Below are 18,202 nucleotides of genomic sequence, written 5' to 3'. Positions count from 1 at the left end.
ACCTACCAGACTGCAAGCTTTAAGTATTCTAAAGAACAAAGCCTTATAGTTCCAACAAAGTTGTCAGAAGTAAAACAAAAAACATAATGTCACAAAACACCAGAGCTTTCTCCCTTAAACTATATTTGGAAGGAACAATTAAAAAATTAGTTCCTGGCAGAACAGCTGATATAATTCTATGGATATTTTTCTTAAAAATAATGAAAATTTAAATAACTTTTAGAAAACAAAGATTTGAGTAACAATCCACACAAAGGGTTTTCAAATATCTATGGCATATCAATACATAAGCCTGGAATGATAGCTGCAGTGACTAAATAGGCATGTACTGAGTGCACATACTGAATAAAAATTCATGGTTTAAAGCAGTATTGCTCCAAGGGAGAATTTTAAAGCAGTTCAGCATATTGTTTCAGTGCAATCTGATTCAGACTTAATAGTTTTTCTTCAAACACTTTCCAGCTCTGTGTTTAAAATAGTGTGAACTGCTTCTAATTGTACCTTATTTTGGGAAAGTAAATTATTTTTAATATATAAACAGTCTTACCTGCTTTTTAATGGGTTTGATGGCAGTTCAACTTTTACTTTCTTTCTTTTGCTGTTACTGCATAGTAACTGCAAAGTAATTCCTGAACTGGTATCCCATACACAGGTAGGGACACAACCTACTTCATGAAATGCTGCTTAGATGCATCAGTTTTCAGTTAAGATTGCATAATTTTATTTCAGTGACATCTTAAGAAAAACTGAATAAATTATATATAGCACTAAATGCAGTAATGACTTCAACCTGGGCAAATTTCAGAAAGGTTTAAGCAGTTATCAGAAATGTGTTGGATTTGACAGATGAGGTGACCAAAAAGTGTAAAGGAGACAAGAAGTGAAAACTATGCAACGTTTGTCCCATATGAACTTCAGTCTCTTTCTGGAGCAAACATGAGAATTCCTTGCTTTAATGTTGACTGGATATAGTAGCTAGGTTATTTTGATATAGATTTACAAAATCATTGAATGGCAATATAGCTGTGCCTTTCTTCTGGTGACTATATTTCTGTACTGCAGATGAAGGTTGTCCTTCGTGCTCATCTCTTGGAGCCTTGTACAATTGGCACAGAAAGAGGGAATTGGGGATGGCGTGCTGGAAACCCCAGTGTCTTAAGTTTACCATACTGGTGCTCACTTTAGTCTGTTTGCCTCTTCTCCAAATTGGGATGTATGACTTGGTCTGCAAGAAAAGTTCCCTAATAGTGAAATTTATTTAATAGCAAGAAATTTATACTTCACAAACTCTGTCATGTCATGTCATGGCTAGGCTTTGCGAACAAAGATTTGGGGAGGGCTCTACTCACATTTACCAGCGTGTTGGTGGCTTAAAAAGCCAGTACAAGACAGGCACATCCGGTTGCAAAAGGCACAGCAGAAAGACTCCTTAGATGGTATATTCTGCAAGACACGGTTCTTTCTGCGTTGTCTTTTCTCCTCAAGGGTGATCCTGTGTGCTTTCTCAAAAGCATCAGCAGCATTGAAGATAGTGTGTCTCCAGGCCTCCCGATTGGAGGCCAGAGTAGACCAGTTATGTTGATCAATATGGCCAAGGCTGAGATGTTGTTTCAGGGAGTCCTTGTATCTTCTCTTTGGGGCTCCTCTCTTGCGGCAGCCAGTGGCAAGTTCACCGTAAAGCAGGATCTTAGGGAGGCGGTGGTCCTTCATCCTGGAGACGTGCCCTGCCCAATGCAGCTGTGTTCTCAGTAACATGGCCTCAATACTTGTGACTGCTGCCTGTTCAAGAACAGATGTATTGGTCACATAATCTGACCAGTGGATGTTTAGGATTGTGCGGAGGCAGCGTTGATGGAAGCGCTCTAGGAGACGCAGGTGGTGGCAGTAGATGACCCATGATTCAGATCCATATAAGAGAGTAGACAGCACTATGGCTCTGTAAACACTGATCTTTCTACTTTTCTTCAGGTGTTTATTTCGCCAAACTCTTTTATGAAGCTTTCTGAAAGCACTATATGCCTTTGCTAACCTGTTGTCTATCTCCCCGTCAATCTTACCGTCCGAGGAGATGAGGCTGCCTAGGTAATTAAACTGTTGGACTGATTTGAGTTCTGATTCGCCAATGGTGATGTGGGGATGATGGAAGACTTCCTGAGATGCAGAGCTCAGCAGCCTCTGCAAAGCTATAGTGCCTGCCCCCTCCTTTTCCCCTCCCAAGGAAATTGTAACTACAGTGAGGTCTCCCCTCAATCTCCTCTTCTCCAGGCTGAACAGACCAAGCGCCCTCAGCTGCTCCTCATATGGCTTCCTTTCCAGAATCTTCACCATCTCTGTGGCCTTCCACTGGGTGCACTCTAGTAGCCTTATATACTCATCATTTATATCCTTGTCATATCTTACAGAGTAAGATTATTAATATAATAATTGCTTTATGTGCAATATTTAGTTTCAGACATTTAGATATAAACATTTAATTTTCTCATTCTAGTTACTTGTTTAATGGGTCAGCAGCACCCTAGATAATCATTCTTATTAAAAGTGAGTTCCAAAGTTCTGTCCAGTACCACATGTCTTGAGGGTGGCCAGCAAAAGATGTCTGGAGAAGCTTTGAAGGACAGAGTAGTCAAATTCCGCTGGATTCTCTGGCAGCTTCCAGTTTTCTAAGCTTTATGAATTCTTCTGAGATAGATCAAATATTAAATATCAGTATGTAATCTTAATAATGTATTTGTGCTTAAAATAGTTATATTTCATAACCCTTGCTTGCTTTTTATTTCATCAGTGTTTGTGATAGTTTTAGAACCAGTCTAATGCCACAATATCCTATGGAAATGTGATTCACTCCTTATCTACACATTATGTGAATAAGCATCTCTTTTGTTCCACTTAACAATCATTCCCTCCTTTTTTATGAGAAATATCCTTCATTTTCTTCATTGCTGTCTTGATTTTACAGTCTTCTGTCATATTCCCCCCTTCAATGCTCTCTCAGTCTGAAGAGTCCTTGTCTATAAAATTTTTCTTCATACAGAAATGATTCCATAACTCTGTTGATTTCCCTTCTATCTTCTCTAGTTCTACTGTTCCATTTTTAGAGAAATAATCTTGACAAGAAGAGATACTCTTATGGATAAAGCATCAGACCAGGGTCCTGGAAAAAACAAATTATATTCTTGTTTGTGTCACAGATCTTATGCATTATTCAGTCATCTTGTCTTCTTAATTTTGAGTAACCATTCACTGCTAAGTGAAAATATTCTTCAGCAACAGAGAACATTTCTGCTTCCAGCATGTAGAATATAACCTCTACAGGATAATTTGATATGAAATTATTACTTAAATAACACTATGGCATGAGGTTGATTTGGGTATTTTTAAAATTAATTGAGAGCCTCACATTTTTGGACCAGGCCTCTAAAGACTCTAGGTACCTATTTTCTCCAGTATTTTCCTCTGAAAAGCTTTAGGAAACAAGTGCCAGTCTACAATGGCTTTATGCTTAGCCCAGAAAATCAGACATCCCGAATCACTGACATATTTATGGCCAATAACTCAACTCCTTCATTTAACCTGCAGTCGAGGCCACAGTGCCAGACACCACAGATCACTGGTGACAATATGGAAACTTCAGGAGGAGCTGCACTTCAGTGTCTCTGCATCTCTTTTTTTTTTTGAACAGCAGCTTTTCAGAAGCTGTTTCCAAACTATAAATAACTCCAAACTATGAGCAAACTTGTGATAAAAGCTCAATATTCTGGACAATATGTAAGCTAAAACAGACTCGTTTATATGTCGTATATACCTGAGTATTAAAAAGGTGTAAAAACCAGATGGGCAAACAAACAGTTCCCAATTTCCACATTGCTGGTGGATTCCTTTTTTGAATGAGAACTCACTCATTTCTTCTAATAGAGAAGCACTATTCATTTTATGCCCTAAAAATGGGTAATGCGGAGAAATCTAGAGAGAACATTAGATTTTCCTTTTGTGAATGCATGGTGATTTCTCCAGTGATACCCACTGATTTCTGAAGCTCTATCATCCAAATAGCATTAATTGCGTCATCATTTATTGCAAACCTGGCATTTATGAACAATATGAGGCTTTTATTTTTCCTCTCCTAGATTTATTTTTACTGAGTAAAGAGAGAAACTTCAGCAAAAGCTGTGGTACGGTATGTGAAAGGTAAACAAGGAGGATGTCAAACTAAATGAAAGAACTGTTGAACTCCAAGCCTCATATTAAAACTTTACTTTCTAATCAGTGCATAATATCTCAGAATCTCTGTGCCTTGACACAGAGCCTTAGGCATCTCAGCTGGAGTCCAACAAGCCCTAAGGCCTTACCCACACTTACAGCTCCAAACTTAATTTATATACAAAACAGAGACTAAGAAGATCCAGGAGGATTGTAGGAGTCAAAAAAATTTTATGAATTTTTTGGAAGATTTGCAATGTTTTCCAATGCACAAGGCTTGGTATAGTTTGCTTATTTCTCTCTCTTCTTTAAGCATTTATTCACATGGACTTTTAAATATGATGTGGTAAAATATCAGAACATTTCCCAAATATTTAACAGCTACTTACTTAACTGAGAAAAAGTCTCTGAATCAATTAAAAATAATAATAAATAAAAAAATTAAATACGTAAGATAGGATTATATTCAGTTGATTTCTCTGTGAGTATACAAATTGAGAGTTTTACTGAGTGGCTTGTTTCCCTAAATGCACAGAAAATGTTTTCAGGACTCCATGTGTAAACCAGCATGTTAAGTCAGAAGTCCCACTGTTGGGTCCAGCCCATTGTTCACAGAGGACAGGAAAACAAAATGAGAATTTCTTTTGCACTAAGTGATTTCCTGGGTCACTGCCAAGAGAGACTGCTCTTCCCAGCAGGTTTCAACAAAATGCTCCAAGTACTTCTCTGTGGAAGGAGGTAAGTTGTAATTAGGCTTTGCCCTCAGTATTATCGAGTCAGCTCTATCCACAGCAGCAACGCAATGTCGAAGCATCAAGAGCTGTCAGTATTTTTGGCCTCAGATTAAGTAGACAAGAAAGAAAAGCAAAACTGGAAAGCAGCATCTTCCAAGGATGACTGCCCTCCTCACAGACTCGTTCCAGTCTCACACCACAGTGCCACAGTTTAACCATTCTATTTTCCAGGCTGGTATTTAATTTGATTTTCCACTTAGGGAATGACTGCACTTAATTGATCCATGTAAGCCCATCTCAGTGGAAGAAGTGGAGCCTACAAAATTCATCAGGGAAAAGCTAATAAACTTTATTAGACCCAAGGATCTCCCAGACATGGGCCAGTACATTTTTATTTTGTTTTTAAATGAAAGATACTGAAGCAAGGAGTATTTAAGGGAAGATATAAATAAATAAAATACGTGGAGAACTTGCTGTGTAGAAGTATAGAAAAAAAAAGCTTGGGTGTAGTCTTATATGAGGTAAAAGCTTGTGATATAACATGCTTTACAAGTGAAGTGCACTAAGAGAAGAATATTGATATCCATTCATTTCATGTACTGAAACAAAAGATATCCCTATAAATTAATAACTACTGCCATAATTCCAGTATTTTCCATGACTTACTGTAAGATAACCAAGGCAGTGAAGCTTTCAAGATAATTTCATTTCTGAGTGTGCAGACATTATTTACTATTTTCAGGTATGTTATTAACTACATCATAAGTATCACTAGCAGTCACATTTGTTATTACATCCAATTTTTTTCAGTCATTTGCTTTTGAACGTGACTGTTCTATCTAGGCATAGAAGAGGTATTTTTTAGAAGGAATCTTTGTAATTTTTATTTATGATTTATATGTGCAGAAATTATGTTTAAGCCATTCCATTATATTCCAGAATTCTGCCTTAAAATAATCCTACTCAAATTAAACTTTGTTTTTGCCCACACTACTGCTCCATGTGTCCAGATATCAAGAGTCTTGGAATTTTTTTCTCTTATAGAAGAAAATGTGATGTTTGTTTTTATCTTTCTTTGACTATGACTGCACAAACATAGAGGTTTTCAGTTACCTGAAGTTTTGCCCTGCCAGATTTTGCACAGAGAGCTGTGCATCACATCTTCTAACAGCATCTTTCAATACAAAACTTGGTCAAAAAATACTTTGTTTCATCATGTTTTCATTGTACTGAACAGTAAAAATGATTTTGCAATGGTTCCAAACCAAATTCACAGACAGCACGAACACTCTTAAAAGTCCTTTAGAAAGCAAAGATCATGTGACAAAAACCTAAACCAGAAAAGCCTGTCACCCTTACTTGTGTTGCATAGGACCTCTTTCTTCACTAGTTGCCAAACTCTGATAAGCAGACAATTTCACCTACCTTTCCTCAAATCCTTGAGTCTTCACAGCCTCCAAACTGTAACTTGCTTTGCAATAAACAGAAGACTCTGGGGTTAGCTGTGGTCAGAATCTACCTTACAGGGGATCTGAGATACCATCTCAATTCCTTTACAGGTCTTTACATTAGTTTCTAGCCTTTTTTCCATTAAACCATACAGCTGGCTCACAGAACAGAATTCTAATTCTGGTGTCCATCTGGATGCTGTAGCTGTGAATTCCCTTCCCTGCCTGCAGCTGAAGCTCAGTGCATCTGTCAGGGCCCAACATCTGCTTGCTCATGAATGGAACTTCTAAAGCCACCTCCCAGATCATCTGCTGTTCTCACCTGCTACTGATTATCTATTATTATTCATTATCCATATTAATAACAATATTATTATTGAAAAAAATAAGAATATTAATTACTAAGTCTAAAGATGCAACGTCTCTATAAACCGCTTTGTGCATGTCTTTCATTTGCTCTGTTAGTGCAGTGTGTTCTTCTGGGGAATCACTTACCTTTCATTTTTGTCTCTCTATTTAGATGAGGAAAACCTTGAAAATTAGTCAGTCATATCTACCTCTTAACTGCTTTCCTCTGACTATTATTGCACTTAAGTGCCTTTCAATGTCTTCCTAATTTAACATAAACAAATCTTTCCTTTCCTTTTCATTTTCAAAACTTATATTTATGCTAAGACATTATGATTATGGCCACGTGAATAAACAGACAAGCACAACAAAATTTCCAGATGACTGTTGATGGCCAGAATCAAAAAAAAGTTAGGATCTTTGTAGCAAGTGGTGACTTATTAAACTGTTTTCATTTATCTGCCAGTGGGAACATTTGCTGAATTAGTGTGAACAGTCTAGAGGTATGATCTTAATGAGGATCAGTGTTCATAATCATGAATAACAAAATCAAAACATATTTATGTGCAAACAACTAAACTCTTTACAAGGCTAATGAATAAACAAAACTTTCCTGAAAGATTTAGTTACTTATCAGATTACTTATGCTGAAATTTCTAGGATAAAATAGATTTTTTACATATGTCCTAGACAAAATTGCATGAATAGTTATTTCAATGGTTTGAAATGCACGGGATACATAACATTAACATATTTGTGAGCTCATCATAAACTAGAATCAGGCTTCAATCAATTATTTAAACATGGAGAGATAAGTTGATAAAACTGTATGGTGGGGGCCCTGTCCAAAATCACTGAGTTTACAAACAAAATTCATGGAACTTTGGATCAGATGAAAGTCAGTCTTCCTCCTTTCCCCTTCTTTGTGTAAAGGAAAGACATTTAAATAAATATATATACATTTTCACATTTGCAATACCAACAGACAAGGACATTGTCATGAATATGTCTTGTCTCTGCAATTTCCAGGTAAATTATTTACCTATTCAGACTGGTGCATATGTTTGTTTATACATATAAATATTGGTTTGACATCTCTTATTTTAGCTCCCCAGTTTGCAGCTCTTCACTTCTACAGTGCAAGGACTTTGTGCCTTTAATTGGCTCAGTCTCTGATTCAATATTTGCTTGTTCTAGCTCTGTGGAAACAAGGCATTGCAATGTTTCACTTTTATCTGTTGAATTTCTTTTTTTCTGTAACAGTGTTGGTCCTTTTGAGGTTCTTCAAAGAAGTTTCATCTTGTTTTTTGGGGTTTTTTACAGTGCACAGGACCAAAATATCTATGGAAAATCTAATAATGAGATAAGTTTGCTATTATACTTACTTTTCACCTTGAAAGATACACTGCCTGAAAGTATATTTCTAACTAGGAAGTCAGTGTGAATAACTGCATAGAGTGTTATTCCCCTTTAAAAGGGTGCTGACAGTTACCTATTCTATATGCACATACATACATACATAACATATATAAAGCACTTATTATCTATTCTTAGGTTCTATAGATTACCAGATTTACTCACCTCTAATCCAGCCTAAATTTCTTGTATTGAGGGTATTACAATCTTGTTACCATTGGCAGAGAAATCTGATTTTGCCAACAAGAATTATGTGCACATTGACATGAAATCTGGCACAGATCAAAACACCTGGTGCTGAGACTCTTCAAATTTTTGTTGTATGAGGCTTGCAGAAGAGACCTTAGAGTAGTTTAGCCATGCACCCACACCACTCTTACTGTTGCGCTTCAGGGCTTGCTGAGGCTATCCCAATGACAATGCCTTCCCCACCCGCAGGCATCGCAGTGGAGATCTTCAGGAAGCACACTGCGCTTTTCTTCAGCTCGAGCAAGTGGTCTTATTGCACCACTCTTCTTGTCATTCCATCATGGCTTGTGTAAGGTCTGAGCCAAAGCACCCATTTTCGTCAGTAACTTACTCAGTACCTGCAGATTTCCAAACAACACAGTGGTACTTGCTGACTGTCCCCCCCCCCCCCCAACATCACCTGTGGACATTATTGACCACCATGGACTGCAGAGGAGTGGTCATAGACACGAGGCTGTTACATATATGGCAGAGAGACACCAGCAATGGAGAAATGTCCATAACCTGGGACTTGTTTTTCCTTTGAGACAAAAAGTGTCTGAGAGTTCTTGCCACGATGACTGCAGGTCTTGGGGGAGGACTAACACCACCTTTTGGCACATGGAAAGGATAACCCATCCACACAAACCTTTTGGGACAAAGAGGTACATGAACACTCTTTGTCTTAACTGTGCTGTGCCCTCATCAGTCTTTTGCAAAGTCAGGAGGTGGCTGCTGGAGACAGTAGTGGGGGTCTCCAGAAGCTGGGAGTTCAGACATGCAGCTGGCTTGATGCTGCACTGGTGCCTGAAGAGCACCCCAGGAGCTGCACATCTTCCAAGCTGCCCAGAGACTCCCGGAATTTTGCGCTATTTTTCTTGAACCTAAAGCAGCATTGCTTGTCAGTCTTTTCATGCCCAGGAGCATCACAGAGTCTGTACCCACTGGGTGTGCCCCTGGCTCACCCTGTAGATTGAGCAATGCGTGGCAGTCCACCAGCACAGAATTTGGAAAGATTACAAAATTTTCTCAGGTACACTGGTTGTTCTTCTGTGACTCTTCTGAGAGGTGAACAAGGACTGCAACCAATTGGCAAGAGTTTATTAGTAAGATTAATTTCTCTAAAATTCACTTCCTTCTATAATGAAATTTGTCATTAGAACAGATATTAGTATAAAATAACAGTACATTATATGTCTTCATTTAGGAAAGCCCATATGGTTTTGGTTTTCCTATTTTTTTAAGGGACAAAAGAAGTTTTGAATTTGGTTTTAGAGTTACACAAACACATATAACAAATTCCAAGCTGTACATCAGCAGCTTTGGCTGTGTAACAGAAGGTCATCAAAACTTGACTGATGAATTGATAATAGATGCATTGAAGAAAAATTCTAATTTCTATCCAGAAATTCAGTTTATAAACTGTCCCAAAAGAAAAATTTGCTTTTTGAAACATTTAAGCATCAAATCTATTGAATGGTCTCCTAATTTTTAAAATGCTTCCTGAAAACTAGATTAAGTTATAGTAGAAAACCTTGCAGGAATCAGTTAAAATATTATAATTGATGGTGGAAATATGAAAAAGTCCAATCAAATACCCTTCTTGAAATATTCCATTTACATCATTAACCTTGTCAGTCATTCCTTTAAATAAATCCCTCCTTAAAAATGGTAAAAAGTAGGAAATGTACAAGTGTGTACTCCTGGAGTGACTTCATAAATTGATTAGTTTTTGAAACATTTTACTCTGATTAAGGAGAACAAGACAGATGAAATATGTGAACTGAAGTTATAAATACACTCCACCTATTTATACTGCCATTTTCAAGCTCTCTTTTCTGAGGATTATTTAAAATTTAATACCCAATACCTTTCATGGAGTCTGGTAACTCAAGGATTATTTTTTTAAAAAATCTTTACAACGAGATCTTCTATTATTGCTTTTCTACAACTCATTAAGACAAATCACTCTATCTGTACTCTAAGAGAGCTAAATTCTGTTCAAGGATTCCACCAGGGCACCAAAAGAACATCGCAAAATTCCTTCACCCCCTGCTCATTTTAGTGCAAGGGTTACCAGTTATACTACACACTTCTGCACTAGAGAATGACAGATTCCAAGAACCACATCAAAAACCATAACAAGAAGACAGCACATGCAGTTAAAAATGTAGAGGTGACTCAGTTTTCAGGGGGTTACTTTAAATATTTAAAGACTGTTCTGACTCTTGAAAATACTTTATATTTAAAAATAAAATCAAAAAAACTGACCCTTGTGACTGGTTTTTTCTCTAGGTAACAAATATCTCTCTGTCTTCTTTTTTCTTATGCAAAAGTAAACATGCAATTATTTCAAGCATAGTTTTATCTTTAAAGTTTCATTTGCAAAGCAGCAGTGGTAGGAATAGGAACTGCTGAGAACTGGGGTTATTTCTTGCCATGGAAGCTGGTACAAAGTTTGTAATAGAAGAGTTGTACTGCTTTTTGGCATATTACACTTTTTTTGTTGCTTTTGTTATTCTAAAGGTGATATATCAGGACTAAATCTACAATTCATATTCCATAAAGCCTGTGAATAAAATTATTCACACTTTTCACACTGATGGTGAAAATAAGCCCATATTGAAATCAATGGGAGCTTTATGTACGTGAAGGGTACAAGAGATAGGTGCTTATAATTATCATCCTTAAACCGCATTTCCTTTTCCATGTCTTTGTAAGGAGTTCAAAGTCATTTGGAAAGTACTTGGTATGTAAATTCCAAGGTCTGCCCAAATCCAGTAGCAGAAGCTGAAACTTGAGATAAAAACAGAAATGAAAAATTTTCCGAGAGAGAAAAGTAGTTTGTGCTTCAGCCTTAAATGATCCTGATATCTGATACAATGGAAAAGCTGAAGAAGAGATTAGCCATTTGAAAAATGACCATTTCAGAGCTTTCATTGATTTCTTAAAGGTCTATTCACTAAAAATACATTTAAAGCATAAATGACAAAAATTCTACTGGTAGGTCATTACTTGGATTCGACCTGCTTGTAGTCTGCAGCCTCAAAACAGTAAAAAAATATTGCTACCCTAATAATGAGTTAGCATTTGCTGTGATTGTGGGATGACAAGCAGGCAAGAAGGTGTTACTAATGGGATTCAGTATAACTGGGTGTATGTGTCTAAAATTGTGTTACACTTTACAGTTATTTCAATATCACTGAGGATGCCTGGGGGAGTGTAGCTGAGGTTTTCATTCTACAGAAAGATAATGTCCTATGGAGGAAAAGAGGCGACCAAAGGTTCAGCAATTAGGGCCACATACAGCCACACAGTGCCAATGCTGGGTTCAGTGGTGTGGGAAAACAAATGTAGTAAAGAAGATGAGATAATTTATTTACAGACAATTACTGACTTCTGATATATTTGGGTTGCTACATTATTGCAATGGCATCAGATTATTACTTTCTGGATGGCTGCTATTCAGAATACTCGATATTTTGAAGACAGATGAGGTCCTAGTGTACAAAAAATAGTAAGTATAGTGACATTCTTTTAGAAAGAAAAAAAAATTCTGGGATAACTTAACAAAATACACAATCCTTTGGTTTTTGTAAACCCAAGGGATTACAAGAAAACAAGTAACAGCTGTCAAGGGAAAGCAATGTTGTAAAATCTTTCTAAAATCTTTTTAAAACAAGTTAAAAAGTCTAGGGATAATGTGAAAAAAACAAACAAACAAAAAACCCCAAAAAACAAACACCATGAAACCAAGCAGCGGGGATAAGATTCAGTTGCTTAAATATAGCATTCATTACCATGCAGGCATCCAAGACAACCATACAAGGCTGGCAGATATGACTTACAACCCAAGGGAGATCTGCTGTCCTCTGGCTGACAGCTGGAGGCCAGGCAGAATATTTTATGTTGCCGAAAAACAGAAAAACCACACTGAATTTCTCAAAGCTTTGCATTATTTGCAAACAGGCCAGGTGATACTTGCCCTCTGTTCGGCACTGGAGAGGTGACACCTGGAGCACTGTGTCCATTGCTGGGCTCACCAGTACAAGAGAGAGATGGACATACTAGAGAGAGTCCAGGGAAGGGCCACAAAGAAAGTCAGGGGATCGAAGCATCTCTCCTATAAGGAAAGGCCGAATGTGGGACTGACTGTTCAGCCTGGAGAAGGCTCAGGGGGACTCTCATTTGTTGTATTGACCAAGTGCCATCTTGCAAGGACTTTTGTTCTAAGTGATGAATGTAGTGCATTATCTCTGAAATTACTGTGCAGCCTGTGAGAACAATTAATTTTTTTGTGAAATTACAAGGTAGTTAATTAATCTTGAGTTAAAGTTAATTAAAATTTTACTCCTGTAAGAAAAGTGTCGGTCCGTTTAGCATATGTCAGGGGGTTTTTTTCTGCTAATGACCTCAAAAAGAAAATATTATGCATTCTTGAAATTTATTTTTATTAGCTATTGAATTCCTGTATATAGTCCTCTGTTCCAGAAAAAGAAGAGTTAAGTTTAGTATCTCTTACTATTAGTTAATTTTACTTAAGAACAGCAAAATCAAATACTCGTAGGTTATTGTGACATCAGAGCTAATTAGTCAACAAAATTTGCATGCAAAACTTCTGGTGCTTGTAATATATCAAGAGTCTAGGGAGACTGGGCAAAGACATCAGAAGTATAACGGGGGGAGGCACTAGAAATTTGATGTGGGGAGTACTCAGCTCCATTCAAATGGAATTTAAAAATCAGTTGACCACACACTATCTGGAGAACTGTTCCTGAAAGACTCCCTTTCACACGATTCCTTCTGCTGGGGAAGGAGCATGATGAAGAAAAATGTAATCATACATTTCCACAGAGCTTGTAGAAATTGTGACCTGGAGATTGAGCTCTCCCTTTTGTCCTTTTATAACAAGCTGATGTCACAAATATTTCAAGTTTAGGATCTTATGCATCATCAACATGCTTTGAGTGTTTAGCAGTCCTGGAGAGAGGCAAAACAACCATAAAATCCAGCTTAGCTGGCTGGCATGCTCTACTTGCTTTAGCACATTGATGAATCTGCTCTTAAAGTTGAAATAAAATATGATTTAATATACTAGGAAAAATCAGATGCAGAAATATTTCATTATGCTTGTGAATTATTAGTATTGAAGTTCTGAAATAATCTGAGTAAAACTAATAGGTAAACATATTTGTTAGACTATTAAGAATAGGAACGAGTTCTTGAAGCACTAAACTCTCAAAAGGACATGATCATTCTGAAATAATCATTATAAAATAGAACCACCTCTGAACTTCACACCAATCAACGTTAACCCTCATGTGTAGTTCCACCATGACAAAAATATTTTGAGGAAATTGGAAGGGGGCAACAAATCAAATTAATTCTAAAACATTTTTAAAAATATTTTGGTAACTGAGAGATGCCAGTCATCTTGTATCTTAACATACGCTAAAATTTCAGAAATATAAAACTATTTTTGTAAATATTTGTGTGCATAATACACAGACTTATAAATACTATTTCTGAGAAACCTATGAATAAACATTTTCTGGCATTTCTAAGAAAGTCTTCAACATCCTTTTGTATTTTATCTTAGATCAACTTAATCCTTTCTTACTCTATCAGTTTAAAGTATTTGAATACAGTGAAAGAAAAACTGTGATTTAAATTGCAAAATAAGAAGTGGAAAGAGGGGTTTTTTTTCATTTTCATTTGGGTTTAGGTTGTCAGGTTTTGGTGTACAGGAAAGGAACCTGTAGAGAAACTTATCTGAAATGTGTGTTTGTGTTATGTACGTTTTGGTTGGGGGTATGGATTGTTTTCCAGAGTAAACAGTTATTATTTGAAATATAGAAGCCAAAATTTAGTAATTTCAAAGATATTTGTGTAAATTAGGGGAGAGAGAGTGATGGTCATGAAAATTTAGGCCTATAATTAGCTCAGGTACTTTTAAAGTATTGTATGGTTATTGTTGAGTAATAGTCCTGTGCTATGTTAGGTCTAGACATCAAAACATTAAAATTATTCACAGTCTTCACTATTACAAAAAGGTTTAAGTACCAAATGAATATAATTTAAAATTATACCAGAAGAACAATCACAGATAATGATTATCCTTCATGACATGACAAAAAACCACCGTTGCATTTGACACTTTTGGCTAAAATAGTCCTTTGTGGAAGAAATAGGTGACTGTAGCCAATTAGGGTTAGTGACTGCAGACAAATATAACAGAAATTGTTTCACGTGTGCTCCTAACTTCTCCAGTTCCTGGCACTGGCATCCTGCCATCCTGCCAGCTCCAGGACACACGGCAGGACACCTGCCTGCCCTGGCCATGGGACAAGACTGTCCCAACAGTCCCAGACCAGCCACTTTGAAGCAGAGTTCAGGGGATATTGAGTAGAAACGCTAAATGAAGGCTTCACTGTGATCTAATTTTAAAGAGTCCTAAAGCAATATGTCTTTTTTTTTTTTTTTAGGCGAAACATTACACAGAAGTTAATTACTGTTATTGATAATGATCTCAAACACTCAAGGACCCACAGCTGAGTAATCCAAACTGAATTCCAAGGCTAGAGGAATAAGCATAAACTAGTTAGGAAGGCTCAGTGTAAGCATCAGTTCAAGGTCTAAAGAGTTTATGACTTGAAACAAGCTTAGCTAATTACTAATCAATGGGCTGCATCCTGAGAGACATGTTTTTACCAGGACCGAGATAATAGTAAACCTGATAACCAGTCTCAGAGGGTGAAAAGGAGATGTTAAAATATGTAGCCTAAAATGATAAACCAGATCTAAACAGCATAGCAATTTGCAGAAAAAGATGTTCCTCTTCAAAAAGGGGAAATATTTTCCTGCACACATCATCAAAAAATGAACTTTAGTCATTCGCTGTTAATAAAGTAGAAAAGAAAATTAAAAAAAACTGTTTGTGATCCATATTTAAGCTATGTAAACTTCAGCTCTAAATAACTGTTATTTTCTGCTTGCTCCATTTAGTAATCTGTTTACAAATACATAACAATGGTTTAATGAAACTCAAGCTTATTGAATGAGATGTTTTGAAACAGCTCACAGAATGCATGTGAAATTACAACAGAATAACATATATAGCTATATAGTTTATATAGCAAAATTTGGTCCTTTTGGTCTTTTGATGGATAAAGTAGACATATTTAAAAGCAAGAATCAGAAGATAAGTATTAGAAATTATACAGGCAAGGTGAATTTGCATATCAACTTGAGAATACAGATGGAAATGAAGGTGTATTTAATCAGGCAGTTTATCTTAACACTATTGATTACCTGAAGGGTTGTGGTTGTCACAGGCAAATGTCAGATGCTCTAATTAGATCACTGTACAACTTGTATATGCACTGATTGCACAGGGGACTGCATATAAAACAAACGCAGTCTTTGTTTTTCACACCATCTTTTTTTTTTCCCCCTCAACGGATCTTTTACATCTGCTGGACGACAACACTATGAAATACAGTTTCTGAATGCAGATTTGTTTTGGAATGTCCAACAACTTTAGGTATGCAGACAGTGTGATTCCTATCTCTGGTTTACCAATGGGTCTATAAAGCCTCACAGAAAGATTAATTACAGCTCACATCAATTTTGGCCTCTAGATGTCATGTAAAGTACATAACACCAAAGAGGAAGCATAAGAATTTTGATTATATCCATCAGAGAAAAAAGAGAATAACAGGTAGGTAGCAGAATTTTAAAAAGGAGTGGTTTACTGTTTTCATCTTTTAGATAACCAAAGTTCTTAAAATTAAGTGGGAGGTAGGAATAAGGAAGAAATAAGTTCAAAGCAAAACATACTACTGATTGAAGAACTACTTCTATAAATCAGCAAGATTTGAGAAAATAATAAACAACGTTCAAGAATTCACAGATGTCATACCACTGATATTCAAGGTTAAAACTGCCACAGGAAATATAATAGCTCTCAAAGATGCAATAGAAATAGAGTTATATAACTGACCTTTTGCATCAAACTCTACCTTGCAGTTCCAAGCGTTTCTCGAAATACTTTTGATAACACTCATAAAACAATTGTCCAAATATTTTATTTGCAATTTTAAAATGCACAGAGCAAACACCATAAAAACACTTTGCTCCATGACAGCATGTATCCAAGGATCTTAAAATCTATTACTCTTGCAATAAATATATAAAATAAATAACTAGAATTATATTCATTTTTGCAGGTCATTGAATAGGAAAAGTTATTGAAATGCAGGTCCCAACTCAAATTCCAAATTGATAGCAAGACCAGGAAAGGAAACTCAAGATCCTTTTCCCACCGAATAAAACATTCATTATCAAACATAAAAATTGTGACAGGAAATCAACTTAGATTCTATAAGGGATCTTGCATGTAGGGTTTCTAAGAGATCATGTTTCTGTGTATAGTAGAACACCCTGGAAAACTGCAGGTGCCTGCAGACCTAGTTGCCACCAGTGAGCATCTCCTGATCTTTACGTGGGCACTGGGCATCCCAACGGCACCAAACACCCATGTTAAGCAGAGACTCAAAGAAAGTGTGCAACCTCAAGGGTGAGTCCTGCACAGGACATGTAAGACAAGCCAATAAAGTAAAGCTGACCTTACCCTGAAGGCCACAAACCTGGTCTTTGTATCTATGCAATCCTAAGGCTCTCCAGTGCTTCTCTACTCTTTGGCTTTATCAGCCATTTATTTCCTAACTGTCCAGCACCTTGTGCCTTTTCCTGTCTTACACGCTTCTCCTAAGGTTATCACCAGGACTATCAACCTGCCAACACCAACATTTTATCTCACAGCTTCTATTCCCACTGACTAACAATCACTTCCAAGCACAGAATAAGTCAGGATCCAGCTTGTGCCAGTTGTTCATCTCCTGGTAAAGGTTATTTCAAAATGACACCACAAGTTACCATAAAATGCTACTTAGAGGATGATAGTGCTTTCACACTTCTCTAAGTGTTCATTTTTCATTTTCTCTCTCCTCCCACTAAAACATTTTCTTCCTTTTGAAAGAATAAATGCATTAATCAAAAATAGCTGCAACAGACTGACCGTGCTGATCACACTAAATAGACCTAATCCTTTAAGTATGCCTTTTCCAGGACCTAAGGAATAATGAGATTAGACTCCACTTACAACCAATACATTCCACTTGAAATTTTTTTAAGTGCCTCAAATGCATAAATACACTCAGCCTTGATACACAACACCAAGTATTTTTAATCACTGTTTGGTATGTTTACACACTTACAGCTTTATTTCACTTCTATTAATAGTAAGGAGCGGAAGAGAAGTGTTTCAATACAAGGCAACACTTGTCTAATACTGTAACTCACAGAATTGGACCCTGTTCTTCACCTTGCCTTTCACTATGTTATTCTCTGATTCTGAAGAATGTTAAATGTTAAGTAAAAATCACCCTTAAGAAAATTACCTCTACCCTCAGCTTCTTCCATTTGTGCCCCAGATGGGTCAGCCACTTTCCACCAGTCTGTGCAAACTCCCTGTAAGAGTCATGAGTGCAGTTTAAAGCTTTTTCTTTTTGACCATGCAAACAAAAATATATTTTGTTCTCACGCAGACCACTTTTGCACCACAACAGAAATCTCATGTTTAGATTTCTTCGCACCTGTCAGTGTACAGTAAAAAGTTGTGTTAACCCATTAAACAAAGATATGAACTAGATTCTAAGAGAACGCTAATGAAATTCTGTATGACAAAAATGGTAACACTTCTACAAATGTGTGGGTTAAATGTTAACAGCTCGAGGTCTTCTGTGGTCAAAATTGTCTGCTCAGGTTGGC

At 36.7% G+C, this 18,202-nt stretch overlaps 1 long non-coding RNA gene across 2 annotated transcripts; it reads left to right on the top strand.

Annotated features, from left to right (window-relative positions):
* Nucleotides 1-327: 327 nt before the first annotated feature.
* LOC113971997 lies at nucleotides 328-17,690 on the top strand. 2 transcript variants are annotated; one of them, XR_003535730.1, is made up of 3 exons: nucleotides 328-1,150; nucleotides 1,529-1,531; nucleotides 17,679-17,690. It is a non-coding gene; the product is annotated as an uncharacterized LOC113971997 (long non-coding RNA). The 2 variants fall into 2 exon arrangements; XR_003535729.1 differs by lacking the exon at nucleotides 1,529-1,531 and adding an exon at nucleotides 12,682-12,684 and having other exon boundaries at nucleotides 328-1,172; nucleotides 17,679-17,689.
* The last annotated feature ends 512 nt before the right edge of the window (nucleotides 17,691-18,202 follow it).

Source organism: Neopelma chrysocephalum, unplaced genomic scaffold (assembly GCF_003984885.1).
Source record: "Neopelma chrysocephalum unplaced genomic scaffold, ASM398488v2 Primary Assembly neopelma1_87, whole genome shotgun sequence".
NCBI lineage: Eukaryota > Metazoa > Chordata > Aves > Passeriformes > Pipridae > Neopelma > Neopelma chrysocephalum.
This window is presented reverse-complemented; position numbering and strand designations above follow the sequence as displayed.